Below are 14,268 nucleotides of genomic sequence, written 5' to 3' on the forward strand. Positions count from 1 at the left end.
CACATATTCTGGAGGTCCAGGACAAGATATCCTATAGACAGTTAAGCCGACTGTCAAATCGTTGTTTTTTTTCAAGCTTCACTCTGGCATCCTTCCCGTAAAAACGTGGCTTAATGACAAAGGTATATTTGTACCTTGAACCCTCAACCGCACAATTTCTAAAAAAAATACAGATACCACCGATCACGTTTTTATGCACTGCTGGGATCTTATTTTTCACCTGGGTATTTGATAGTGAAAAAGACAGAACAAGGACTACCGATTAATCCTTACGGCATCCGGTTTCTACCCGTACAAAGTAACGAGGTCCCGTACGGCATGAATATGGTGATGAGCATCCACAGCATTTGTAAAACTCAGATGGCATTTAGGCACGCAGAAGAAAATGTACAATCTGTCCGGGACAACTTCATTGAAAGTGTAACATTCTTCAGAGATGTCATCCGTAATCAGCCTGAGCAATCACAGTGGATGGATGTAGTCGAAGTATTAATAAACATGAAAAAGATTTATTCTATATCGCTTTAGAAAAAGGCAGGGTAGGAATTTTCATGCCTGTATTTACTTTGTTGACAGGCAAAAACAAAAAAAAAATCAGAATGACCCAGTGGTTTAAGGCGCCAGACTCAACGTTTAGTAATTTGCTCGCTATGCGGGCTACCTTGACTTCTGGTCCACGGATGTGGGCGTGGGTTCGAATCCCACTTCTGACATATTTATTTTTTGTCATACTTCGAGCCTGAAGTGTAGTGCAGCAACTAAACTGAGACCGGTGTTAGTGTCAGGATGGCAGAGTGATTCCGGCCACGCCAGTGAACGGACGCACGATGCAGGGCTCCTCAGGAGCGACTTCAGCGGCTATGTCAGGCCGCGGTAACAGGACGGCTGAACAGGACAATACTTATCAGGTTGTTTTGCCTGCACTGCCAACAGATCGGTTTGTTTTGAATACGTTTTTTCTGCACACCGATATCAGGGCCCGCTCTTACCGGGTGGAAGATTTCCGGGATGCGTTAGCAGAGCACTCGCTAATCCCCGATGTTATCGCAATGGGGCGTATCGGATGAGCCACGTCTGGGCCGTCACTCTCAAGGATACTGAAGCAGTGACCAAGCTTGTTAGTGTAGGCGTGTTGTGTGTTGTAAATGGTCGCTTCTTGGTGATTGACCCGGCCAACCAGGACGTGCGATTGAAACTTCACTGGCTGCTCCACAACGTGCCAGACGAGGACGTTCGTGCTGCCTTTACGCCGTACGGAAAGGTGTCGGAAGTGATCCGGGAGCGCTGGCGTGTGAAAGGCATGTTAGACACGAGCTCCACTACTAGTCTCGTCACGCTGAAGTTGAAAGCTGCTGTGAAGCTGGACGACCTGCCACATCAGTTGAACCATAGCGGTGAGCTGGCGCTCGTTGTTGTGCCAGGCAGACCTCCGTTGTGCCTACGCTGTCGAAGTATGGGTCACATCCGCAAAGAGTGCCTGGTCCCTCGCTGCGGAACCTGTCGACGGTTCGGGCATGAAGACAGCCCGTGTGCTCGTAACTACGCTAGCATTGCCGGTCCTGGGACCAGCGACGACTCGTACGAGTTAATAATGGACGAGGTGGATGCGGAGGAGGCTGCCGACATTAGAGGTCAAGTCAACAAAACAGGATGCGCCTTCCATGACGGTTTTAGCAAAGCCTAAGGTGACGGTCTCCAGTGAAGAGAATGAAACTCGGCGAACCTTGCACGTTCCATCCCAGGACCATGAACGCGCGTCCAAGGAAAATCAAGTTTTCTGACGCTGAAGAGCCTCTCAGTGCTGAGCCTCCCTGTACTAATGCCAAGGAGGCTGGGCCGAAGACAGCGGCCTTAATTGCCGCGAAACGTCCGCACAAGGATAGCGTCGAGGAGACTCAGCTGCCAGGCGGTGTTTGTGGTGAGCCGCCGCCGAAAACTGTGGGCATCCGACGATCAAAGTTGAGACCGAAGCCGAACTTCTCGGCCGACACGCGGCAGGCGGGGAAACCACTTCCGTAGTTTTTGTGGTGTCCTGAACGATTTGTGTGTCGACTGCCTACCGACTAGCGTCAGTAACCTTCTGCAACCAAGCCATGCTTGTGTGAAAAAAAAAAAATTAAGGACGGTGCTCGGACTTCGTTTGAATGCATCCAGACGTTCTGCTGGGAGGACATTACATGCATATATACGCCGCTGTTCGTCAGAAACGAAGGCCACGCCGCCATGAAGGTGGGCACCATGCGGGTACGGGCGTCTCTTTCTAATACATGACTCTCAAGCTTATTTCGCCGTCACACGTAGCTACTTTGAACGTCAGAGGGCTGGGAGCGAGAAAGCGACAATGCCAGCTCAGTCGCCTCCTTTTGGATAATGATATAGATATAGCAGCTGTGCAAGAGTCAAAGATTGAGAGCCAAGAAAGCACCGTATGGTGGCTTCTTTTCAAACAAACCTTTATGTGTGTGGTGTTGGTGTATCGGGTGGATGCCTTTTATTTATACGTAACACGCTGGGTGTAAGCGTAGAGTCCGTTTTTGCCTGTCCAAGTGGTCGGCTTTTGGTTACTGATTTCACCTACTCTAATTTATGCTGGCGTGTTGTGTGTGTGAATGCTCCCAATTCAAAATGCGAGCGTGAACGTTTTTTTTTTTGAGTTTATGTAGTTGTGGTTGAAAGTCAACTAAATCTTGCTTGCACTTGGTGACTACAACTGTGTGTGCGCCGCTGTGGACCGAGCGGCGACGTGTAAACCTTGAAGAGACAGAGGCTCCGAACTGTTGAATTCACTTGTGCATGAGTATGGCCTTGAGGATGTTGGCAGTGTATCCTCCACTGGAAGCCAGCCAGAGTTCACGCACTTTAAGCGAGATAGCCATGCTAGATTGGACAGGGTGTATGCCTCGGTTGATCTTGTTTCCCTATGTGCTGCATATGAGGTCAAACCTGTGTATTTCAGTGATCAATGTCTCGTGAATGCAGTGTTTGGTAGTAATTAAAGAAATCGCGCCTTATCTGGTACCTATGAAAACTGAATGCCAAACGTTTTGCCGATTAAGAGTTCCTTACGGAAGTTAAGTCCGAGTTTGAACATCGTCTTGCTATGCGACCAGTAAGTTTTGCAGCGGAATGGGACAGCTTCAAAGAGCGGGTCAAATTGGAAGCCATAAAAAAGAGTAGTAAGGTGCAGTATAAAAAGAAAGAAAAAGAAAACTGGATGAACAACTCCAGTTTTTTTTTTAGCATGGAAAGTACTGTGCCAGGGAATTTCGCCAGTAAAATACGAGAGCTATAAAGTGAGCTGGAAACAATCGACAGCGAAAGATACACAGCGGCCGTCATACGTCCAAGGACTGAAAACCTTTGGGCTGGAGAAATGCTGACAAAACGAGCGTGAGCAGATGAGAAAAGATGGAAGTGGATTATGAAGACGGAGCGAAAGCGACGAGGACAAGGAAGGAACACCAAAACAACAGGACAGGCGCCAACTCAGACTTGAGTATCTTACAAATGCGTCTTGCGTGGCCCCATGATGGCTGCAGGACGCCGATGAGGGCATGAACCTCAAAGGGAATTATTTTCCGCTTTAAGCAGAAGGTGGCCACTCGTGATTGGCAGGTAGATACGGCGATAAGGTTAGCACAAGCAATTTCAGGGTCGGTGCGGAAACTTTGATACAGGAAAGGGCCCAATGAAGAAGAAATATGCTCAAGGAGTACTTTGCTTTGGGCTAGTTGGTTCATGGTTGAAGTGGATTATGAAGACGGCGCGAAAGCGATGAGGACACGGAAGGAACACCAAAATAACAGGACAGGCGCCAACTCAGATTTTGGTGTTCCTTCCTTTCCTTCTGAGATCTTCCGCGGCTGTTGCGGTGACAGAAAGTTATTCGCCGATAAATACTGAATGATGTGCTTGATTTATTTACAAATAGTTTCTATTATATTTAAAAGTGGTGACAGAAATGATCTCTCAAACTATCGTCCGATATCGATTCTTCCCGTCTTCTCAAAATGTCTGGAAAAGGTTATGCTTCAGCGTATTGCTGGATTTAATGGAAAACATAATTTGATAAGTAGATGACAGCATGGTCTTCGAAAGGGTTGGTCACCAGAGAGCACCCTTCTTGTCCAGAAAGAGTAACACTAGAATCATTTGAAAACAGACCGCTTAGCCTGGGCATATTTGTAGATTTTTCAAAAGCCTTTGATCAGATCAATTATGAGACTTTATTAGGCAAGCTAGACACATACGGTTTTCGGGCAGTTTTTCTCCAATTGATCCGATCTTACCTAACCTTCCATTGCCAGCAAGTTAAAATTGACAATCACTTTTCTGACGTACAGGCCGTGCGAAATGGCGTCCCTCAAGGCAGTATATTGGGTCCACTCTTATTTAACCTATACATAAATGACATTACCAGTATAGATAACAAATGCACATTTATAATGTACGCTGACGACACAAGCATTTTCTTTAAATCAACAGATGTATATGACCTTTTTGGGCAAGCAAATAGGAGTTCGCGTTCCCTTAATGAATGGACAACCATGAATTCCTTAGAAATTAATACTAAAAAAACAAAAGCTGTCCTTTTCCGGCCGAGAAACAAGATCGTTGACTTCTCGGGCTTCTCACTGTGGCTAGGGTCAGCTGAAATCGAGCTCGTCTTGGATTTCAAATGCCTTGGAGTATATTTCAATCAACAATTATCATGGAATACACATGTAGGTGCCACGGTAAACAAAACAGCTAAGGTAGTCGGTATTCTGTCAAGGCTCCAATTTTTTTTACCACAGTGTGTTAAAAAAATTATATTTCAGTCCCTATTCTATTCCGTTATAGGTTGCTTCTTTTTGGTTTGGGGAACCACCACATTTTCTAATATCACCAAGCTTTTCAAACTGCAAAAACGTGCCTTTAGAATACTCGTCGACGTTTCCAGAGACACACCTACAGCATCAATTTTTAAAAAACTGAATATAATTCCTATCCCGCAGCAATACAAGCAAACCTTATTAAGTCGCTACATGACTGCAGAAATTAATCCAGTCCTTTTCTTCAGAAAAATGTACAGGCTTGAGCACAAAACTCATAACTGTCACACGCCTACTAAAAATAATTTCATCCTTCCGCAAGCCCGAACAAATTACGGACGACAAACCATTAATTTTAACTTGCTACTTCTGTTAAACACAATAGATTGATTACACTATGCAGATTCCATACCCTTTATGAACTGACTGAAACTGTATTTCTATAAAAATGTCTTCTGTTTTGCGTGTATGTCCTTGCTTCACCATTATTTGGAAGTGTCGCTTTGCCGTGTTGCTGTTTCTGTGTAAAAAAAAAAGAAAATAAAATAAGTTAAAAATTGTCCTGCCTTTTGTGCCACACGTTTGTTGAGGATCTACAAGCGAATTATTTACAATTTGGAGACGTCGAGCTAAAGTGTTTATGTACATTTTATAATCGATATTCGTTAAACTAATAGGCTGGTATGATTCCATAGACTGTTACATAGTCGGGTCATTTGTTTTAGTAATTAGTACCACGTGGGAAACTCAGAAAGAGTGAGGCGTCACCTTGTTTTCTTAGCATTCGCTAATAAGTCGTTTCAGAGCGACTGCTATTTTTGTTCTGCAAGCTTTATGTTGTGAGCCTGCAGTAGCGTCATCGTGGAAAGCCGCCAGTATACGTGGGCCAAGCGCACGTGGCACGACTGGGAGCCAACGAGTTCCATCAGGGTAATACACGTAGCGGCGTAGTATGCCATCTTCGAGCTTGAAATTGCGAAGCTGTCGGCGAAGCCTAGCATTGGGCGGGCTCGAAGCACCGATGAGGCGGTCGATGATGGGCCGGCAGTAGGCAGCAGCTAATTACTGCGAACGGAGTGCGTGTTTCTGCTCAGAATCGTCAAAAGAAACTGTTGTGATATGCGTCGGGGGAAGAGTTGGTCGGCTGTGGTCAGAGGTGGAAATTAGTTGTGAAGAAAAACAGATAATCAACACAAAATCGTACCGATCCGTCCTTTTTTTTAACTAATACTACTGGGGCTTGTTGATGGACGAATAATATCGCGACGGAGCATGTCATTCACATTTTCTTCGATTACTTTTCGTTCCGAGAGACCCGATAAGGTCGTAGGCGTACGATCGAGTTACCTTCAGTAATTATGCGGTGATGTGCAACATTAGTCCGTCCCAGTGGTGGGGAAGTGGCATCAAAAATGGCTTGATGGGCTTGAAGCAATTCCAGCAATTATTTGCGTTGGTGCGGCATGAGGTCCGGACTGATTGTTTTCTACAGCATGGGAAGAGAGACGTGCGATGAGTCACGTTGCTGAGGTAGCGGGGCGGTGAGCACCATCATGGACATAGGGTGAGCATCCACTATGCATGGCAGGTAAGTTCCTTTAGTCAGCACGAGGGATTCACGGGATGTGTTCGTGCAGCTACTATCACTGAGCCGCTGCGGAATCGTACAAGACTTGATGGGAAGGCGATTCCACGTGCAAGGTGACGGTCAGATGGTGCGATGAGTACATCCCCGTCAATGATGCGTTCCGAAACAACGATGACAAGCTTTCCGCACTGTGGAGGCAATACAGTATCAACTGCGGAAATGAGGGAATGACGTCCTTCAGAAATGTCAGATGAAAAATCACTGTCGGTCATATGAATGACACGGTCGCCACAAGAAATTAACGCTGAAGCGGTCGACAAAAAGCCCCATCCAAAAATCATCTGATCTGCACACGGTGAACGCACAGCAAACTGCACACGGTGACGGACGCCGTCTACAACAATTCGAACTGTACACTTTCCTGAATGATGTAGAGGGACGTCATTTGCTCCACGAAGTTCAGGTCCATCATATGGTGTCGTTACTTTCCGTAAACGGTGGCACAAATCAGCGCGAATAACGAAAATTGCAGCCCCTGTAGCAATCAAAGCTCCGACCGGTAATCCTTCAGCTAAAACGGAAATCATATTGTACGGCGATGAGGAGGACTTTTGGTAAATTCGCAGAGTGCAGTTTCACCTCCGGAAACTGCATCGCTTAGTTTTCCGAATGACGGACAGGAACAGTTGTTGCTGGTCGAAGTGGAGAAACAGAGCGGCGGTATGGGGAAAGGGATCGGCGTCGGGATACATGGGCGCAACTTTGTTCAGACGAGGATACCGGCGGTGGAGAGGATCGACGAGATGGGCTGGGAATAGGCCGTCGCTGATAATATGAGGGTACGTCACTTTTGAAAGCGTCGTAACCACGCCGCTCGTTCTGAATGCGTCGACGACAGAAGCGGGATATCGGATTCCACAGTAGTAGCACACTGGGCGAGAGGGGCGCCAAGGTGTGCCAAGGTGGTTGTAGGGCGGTGCTTGACGTGGGGGGGGGTGAACAAAAGGAGGAGGGGGTGCAGCAACGTGAGCATAAGTCGGCGCTGTGCGAGGTGCAGGAGGGTCAGGTGCGACAGGGTGGGTGATAGTTGCCAATTCTTTAATGATGGTGCGGAGGCTGGCGTCATCAGAAGAGGAGTGATCATACTCGCGCCGGCAGAAAGGGCTGAAGGCTTGGAGCTCCTCGCGGATTATCGCTCGAATTAGGGCTCGTAGATCGAGGTCAGTAGAAGGCGGGCCAGTAGAGAAGCCGGGCTGCAATCGGGAGGACTGCAGCTGTTCGAGGCGTTGACTCGAATAATTGAATCAACACTTGATGGATTCTGAGCAGAATTGATTCCTTTCATGACATGATGCACGCGTTCAGGTTCAGGCATGGTGGGACTAATACGCCGGCAAAGTGCAAGTATGGCCTCTATGTAAGACGCATACGACTCATCGGGACCTTGAAGACGGGAAGCGAGCTTGTTCCTCGCGATCTCAGTCCGAACTGCCGGGCCGGCGAAGTATTGGCGGAACTGCTGTTTCAAGGTGGACCAGTTAGTGGTGTGGGGCTCGCGGTTGATAAACCAATTCCTGGCGACCTCAATAAGGTAGATGGAAACGTTGAGAAATTTTAAAGTATCATCCCACCGGTTGTAGGCACTGCAGCATTCATAAGTGTCAAACCAGACACCCACGTCCTCGTCGTGACGACCGGCGAACAGCGGCGGGTCGCGTTGTCGTGTGGGCACAGTGGGCACAGTGGGAGGCGGCGTTTTAGCCGAGGTAAGGGGTCCGGCCAGGTCGAGACTGCTCTCGGTTGACATAACGATGGTGGTTGTTGCCAAACGGCGACCGGAACGTAGTTCCGGCGAGAGGCAGGGCACAAGGCAGCAAGGGGATCAAATTTCACCTCCACCACTTGTGAAAGAAGGCCAGGTCGAGACGCCAAAGTCGTGACGGCAAGGCAAGGTACGCCGTGTCAGCGTTTTAATCTGATGGTGAACCCAGGCGCGTGCTGGAGCCGGCGCCGCGGGACGATGACGATGGTATGTACAAAAGAAAGAAGAAGATTATGGTATGTACAAATGAAAGAATATCCGTGGAAGGCTCACAATATGTAGATGCACTGAGGCCATCTGGCCCGAGGGATTTGTTCGAACTCACTTCCCGGATAGCTACTTCAATTTCCGCTGCTGTTATACGAGCTTCAAGGGTTTGCAAGCGTTCGTCCTCTAATCTCGGCATCCGCGCTGGGATATCTGTTCTGAAGCACTCAGTGGCCGGCATTTTCAGGCTGAATAGATTTCTAATATTCTACGAATGCCAATTCGATTTCTTCAGTTCGAGATATAACTTCGTTTTGATAGTAGATTCCTCTTATCTCTTTCGTCAGTGCATGCCATTTTTCATCGCTAAGCACCCGTTTTGTGGGCGTCTCCCCTAACCATAGTCTTTCGTTACGCGCCCTTATCACCACTCCACGTTAATTTTCCGTCCAAAATCTCAAGCTTATGTTTTGTTTCTTTTATCTCTTTTGCGAACAATCCAGGCTTCTAACACTCCATAGTAAGCATAAAAACAAGGACGCTGTGAAGCTCTTTTTTTTTATTTTCTTTCCGCCAAAGCGCGCATGCTCTATCTATAGCAGCTCTTTTATTATCGCATTTGAACTGCTCCCATACATGTATAAAATTTTTCGACTCACTTTCCAGCATGTTCACTATTTCACCTCTGATGTCTTCTATAAATGAATCTGGGCACGCGCCATCTTTATTACACAGCGTCTCTAGTACTTTCAATTTCATCTCTGTTTCCTTTTTTCGTAATTAAGTATGCTACTTCTTTCTATGGCTTTCATTTTAATGGTTTGTTTAAGACTTTCCCATTTCTTGCACCAGTCACGATTTGTACTCTCGTAAAGCTTTGCTAAGGCGTCCCTCACTAATTCTACCATGTTTTCATCTTTAAGGAGACTGCTGTTTAGTTTCCACAGATAGCAGTTAAATTTCGGTTTTCTTTTCTCTGTACCGAGGCCTCGGCGGCCACTTTTCGATGGAGGCGAAAAGCAAAGTGGCCGTGTGCTGTGCGATGTCAGTGCACGTTAAAGAACCCCAGGTGCTCGAAATTTCCGGAGTCCTCCACTACGGCGTCTCTCATAGCCTGAATCGCTTTGGGACGTTAAACCCCACAAACCAACTTTTCTCTGCACCGAGTGTGAACGTGACGAGGTTATTGTCACTGAAGCTAACTGGATCTACTCAGTAATCGACACAAGACGCGAGCATTTTCAAAAAGGTATAAGCTCTATCCAGTCCCGCATGACTGTGTCCCTGAAAGTGCGTGAATTGTGCGCTTCCATTTGACACACTGACGGCATCTTCCAACCCGTTGTTAATTGCAAGTTCACTCAAAAAGGCAGCACTTTGGTTATATCGATAGTAACCTACACTATCTTCCGCGGCACACACACAATTGAAATCGTCCAGTAAAAACGATAAGCTTGTTACATTTGATATAGGTGCCTATTTCTTCGAATAGCGTTTTCCGTTCCCTTTCACGGTTCGGAGCATACAAGTTAATTATCCGCGATTCGGTATTCATGAGCGACATATCACACACCACAAACTGACCAGAAGGGCTACTGCTCACCTCATGTATACAACTGCGTTCAATGCCTTTCTGATAAAGAGTGCACAACCACCCGACAAACCAACTGAATGTGATACACACGCATTAAACAATGAGCAAAAGGAAGCACCATTTTGTCAGCGCCTTCTTCACTTTCCGCTTTGGTTTTCTGAACAGCTATGACATCTAACTCTTGCTCATCGAAAAATCTGTTTAGCTGGTACAGCCTCCGCCTAGAGGCAAGGCCGCGCACATTAATCGTGGCAAAACGAATTGCTGCTTGTTGAGCCGTTTTAAAGGTGTGAATAATAGTCTGCTGATCTCACCAAGACATGTCGTTAACGGTGCTATCGGCGTGTAGCCTTCCGCTGTCCAGGGGCACAACCCGGGTCCTGCATGGTGTCAAGTGGGCAAATTACCCGCCCTCTTTATACCCTCCCCAACATCAGACATCACGGAAAGCCTTCCTCTTTTGGCGCGTTGTGGTTTTCAAGGAGGCTCTTGGATTTTTGGTTCCAGCTCGACATCGCCGTGCGGTCTATTCCCTGCTATACTGTTCTCGCTAGCTCCCACGACGTCCATGAAATCTTCTTTTGCTTTATAGTTACTGTTACTGTTTGCTTCTTCTAGGCTGACTTCAAGTGGTCCAGTAGCCACCTTTAGTACACTTTTACTCTCAGTCGGCGCCGCAAGTTATGCTGTTTCCTTTTTTGGAGCCTCTTCAGGTCTTGCTTTGACGCCGCCGGCTGAGCGTTCCGCATTTCTGACAGGTGCTATGCTTTCCTCCGCTTCTGCCTCGTCCATGATTAGTTCAAGTTTTTCGCTTGCAATTATTGCAACGCGAGCATACGTTTTGGTGCAGCGTTCAGTCACATGTCCAAAACGTTTGAACATATCACACTTTTAAGCATGACACTCACGTCTAATATGGCCGAGTTGTTGACACTGAGGTGCTCAACTAGAAACCACAACACGCGCTTGTTCCCTCCCTACTCGTATTTGGTGAGGGATATCATCAGCCGGGACGTAGCGGTAGCACATCCGCCTCACATGCAAGAGGACCGGGGTTCAAATCCCGGTGCCGCGCAATTCTCCACCGGATTTAAAAAAAAAAATCCGCGTGTCGATGGAATTGCATAAACAGGTTTGGGGTGCGACCTAATGCCGGTGACACCTCCGGCAACGCAGTCCCTCACCAGAACAAGAGTTGGCCACCCTTGTGCAGTAATTGGCAGCAGCCTTTCATGATAAGCTCCATAAAACCCCGGCCCTCAGTCACCAGCGGCTGCGGAACAACTGACCACGGCGGCACTCAGACCTGTGACGCAGCAGGGGGTGCTAAGAACTTCTGGCTCCGCTGGACAGGCCGCCATTGGAAACTGGCCCTGGCAACGTCAAACGTTAGAACCCTAGCTAGTGAAGCTAGCTTAGCAGTGCTGTTAGAGGAACTAGAGGGTATGAAATGGGATGTCAAAGTTAGTGAGGTTCGGAGGCCGAATGAGGCATTTACTGCACTGAAGGATGGGCATGTACTGTGTTATCGAGGCTTACCAGAGAGGCAACAACTAGGAGTAGGTTTCCTTGCCAATAAGTATATAGCGGGTAATATAGATTAATTCTATACTATTTATGAGAGGGTGGCAATAATCGTAATTAGGCTTAATAAGTGGTATAAACTGAAGGTTGTACAGGCTTATGCACCTACATATAGTTATGATGACTAGGCAGTTGAAAGCTTCTACGAAGATGTGGAATCGGCAATGCGAAAAGTAAAGACGCAGTATACTGTACTAATTGGGCGACTTCAATGCCAAGGTAGGGAAAAAGCAGGCAGGAGACCAGGAGGTAGGTGACTATGGCAATGGTTCTAGGAATAGCAGGGGGGAGTTACTAGTTGAGTTTGCAGAGCACAATAACTTAAGAATCATGAAGCTCAGTAATCTCCGATTTGCTGATGACATTGCCTTGCTAAGCAACTCGGAGGATGAACTGCAAGTAATGATTGTTGACCTAGACATGAAAAGTAGAAAGGTAGGCTTGAAAATGAATATGCATAAGACTAAAATAATGTTCAACAGCCTCGGGAAGGAACAGCAGTTTACTTTAGGTAGCGAAGTACTGGATGTAGTAGGCGAATATGTCTACTTAGGACAGGTAGTAACCGCAGATCCGGACTATGAAAACGAAATAAGAATAAGATTGGGATGGAGCGCATTTGGCAAGCACTCGCTGATTATGACTAGCAGCTTACCGGTATCGCTCAAGGGGAAAGTATACAACACTTGCATCTTGCCTGTACTTGGGGATGAAACGTGGTGGCTAACCAATAGAGTTATATTTAAGTTGAGGACAACCCAGAGGGCTATGGAATCAAAAATTGTAGGGGTAACATTAAGAGATTGGAAGCGTGCAAAGAGTGGGTCAGAGAAATAACGCAAGTTACAGACATTCTAGCGGAAATTAAGAAGAAGAAATGGGCATGGGCAGGACATGTAGGGCGAAGAGAGGATAACCGATGGTCGCTTAAGGTAACAAACTGGATTGCAAGGGAAGGAAAGCGTAGCAGGGGACGGCAGAAAGTTAGGTGGGCGGATGAGGTTAAGAAGTTGCAGGGGTCAAGTGGATGCAGCTAGCACAGAACCAGGTTAATTAGAGAAATATGGGATAGGCCTTCGCAATTCAGTGGGTATAGTCAGGCTCATGATGATGATGATCATCATCATCACGGGATATTCCCGCTTCATCCTAGGCCCCACGGAACAAGTCATTATGTTTTGCTGACAGTAGCCGTCAACTTGTCATTTGTCCACTCCCATCTCAACCACCCGTCCATAAGGAGCTAGGGCTTCCCGCACATTATCTTTACGGACATGAAACAGCATTCAATGCAGCATGACTCTCATATCTTATTGGTTTGGATCAATTCACAAACATTTACGCCCCTTGACAGTCAACGTTGGTTTTTCAAGTAGCTTCTTAACGCCTTCAGAACTTTTGCAGGTTACTGCCCATACGTGATTCATTTGATACGCGCCGAGCGCAAGTACTTCGGTGGACGGTACCCGCTGAAAAAGTGGCTCTCTAAAATCTTTGACGCGGTGTGGGTGCCCAAAACATCAGCATACAAGAAAACAGTATTCTCGACAACGTACCCAGTTGGCAGGGGAGGCAAAAGAACATATCCTGAGTAACTTCATCCCTGGTAACGCGGCCTGACTGGGCTGCTGAAACTGCCCCGTGGGAGCTAATGATACGCCCGACCGACACGCTCGGTGGCCGGAAGTCGAATCCACTGATCGGCCATCCTGACACTGCTCTATCCTGATTTTAGTTGCTGCATTACATTGTGTTCTCGAAGTGCGGCAAAAATTGAGTCAGAAGTGGGGTTCGAACCCTCGCCCACATACGTGGATCGGAAGCCTCGGTTAGCTCGCATAGCGAGTAAGGTACTAAACCTTGAATCTGCGCCTTAGACTACTCGGCCAACATTATTGGTGTTTCTAGGCGCGCTTTACTTTCGTCATCCAGTGCAGGCATCAGTCTTAGAAAATCTGTTTGAAAGCCGCTTACAGTCTCAAGCTTAGCGCGAAGCAATTCGAAGTGCTCTGCTACCGCACGCTGAATATCTTCAGCATCCTCAGTGATATGGCCGCCATACCTTATACTCCTAATTTCTTTCTGACAGGCGTATCTTTTCTCGTCTGCCGGCGCTCGTTTTGTCGGCACTTCTCCAGCCTGAAGTTTTTCAGCCTTTGAACGTATAACAGCCGCTGTGTATCTTTCGCTGTCGATTGTTTCCAGCTCACTTTTAAGCTCTCGTATTTTAGTGGCGAAATGCCCTGGCACAGTACTTTCCATGCTAAACAGAAACTCTTTGTTCATTCAGTTCTTTTTCTTTCTCTTTATATCGCATCTTACTGCTCTTTTCTATGGCTTTCGATTTGACCCACTCTTTGAAGCTGTCCCATTGAGCTGCCAAACTAACTGGTTGCATAGCCAGACGATTTTCAAACTCGGTCTTAACTTCCGTAAGGAACACTTCATCGGCGAGAAGCTTGGCATTCAGTTTTTATAGGTGCCAGTTAAAGCGTGATATCTTTCCTTTCCTACCAAACACTGCACCCACGAGACAATGATCACTGAAAGACACAGGTTTGACCTCATATGCAGCACATAGGGAAACAAGACCAACCGAGGCATACACCCTGTCAATCTAGCATGGCTATCTCGCTGAAAGTGCGTGAACACTGGTTGG

This window comes from Amblyomma maculatum, chromosome 4 (assembly GCF_055883805.1).
Source record: "Amblyomma maculatum isolate TAMU_Amacu chromosome 4, ASM5588380v1, whole genome shotgun sequence".
Classification (NCBI taxonomy): domain Eukaryota; kingdom Metazoa; phylum Arthropoda; class Arachnida; order Ixodida; family Ixodidae; genus Amblyomma; species Amblyomma maculatum.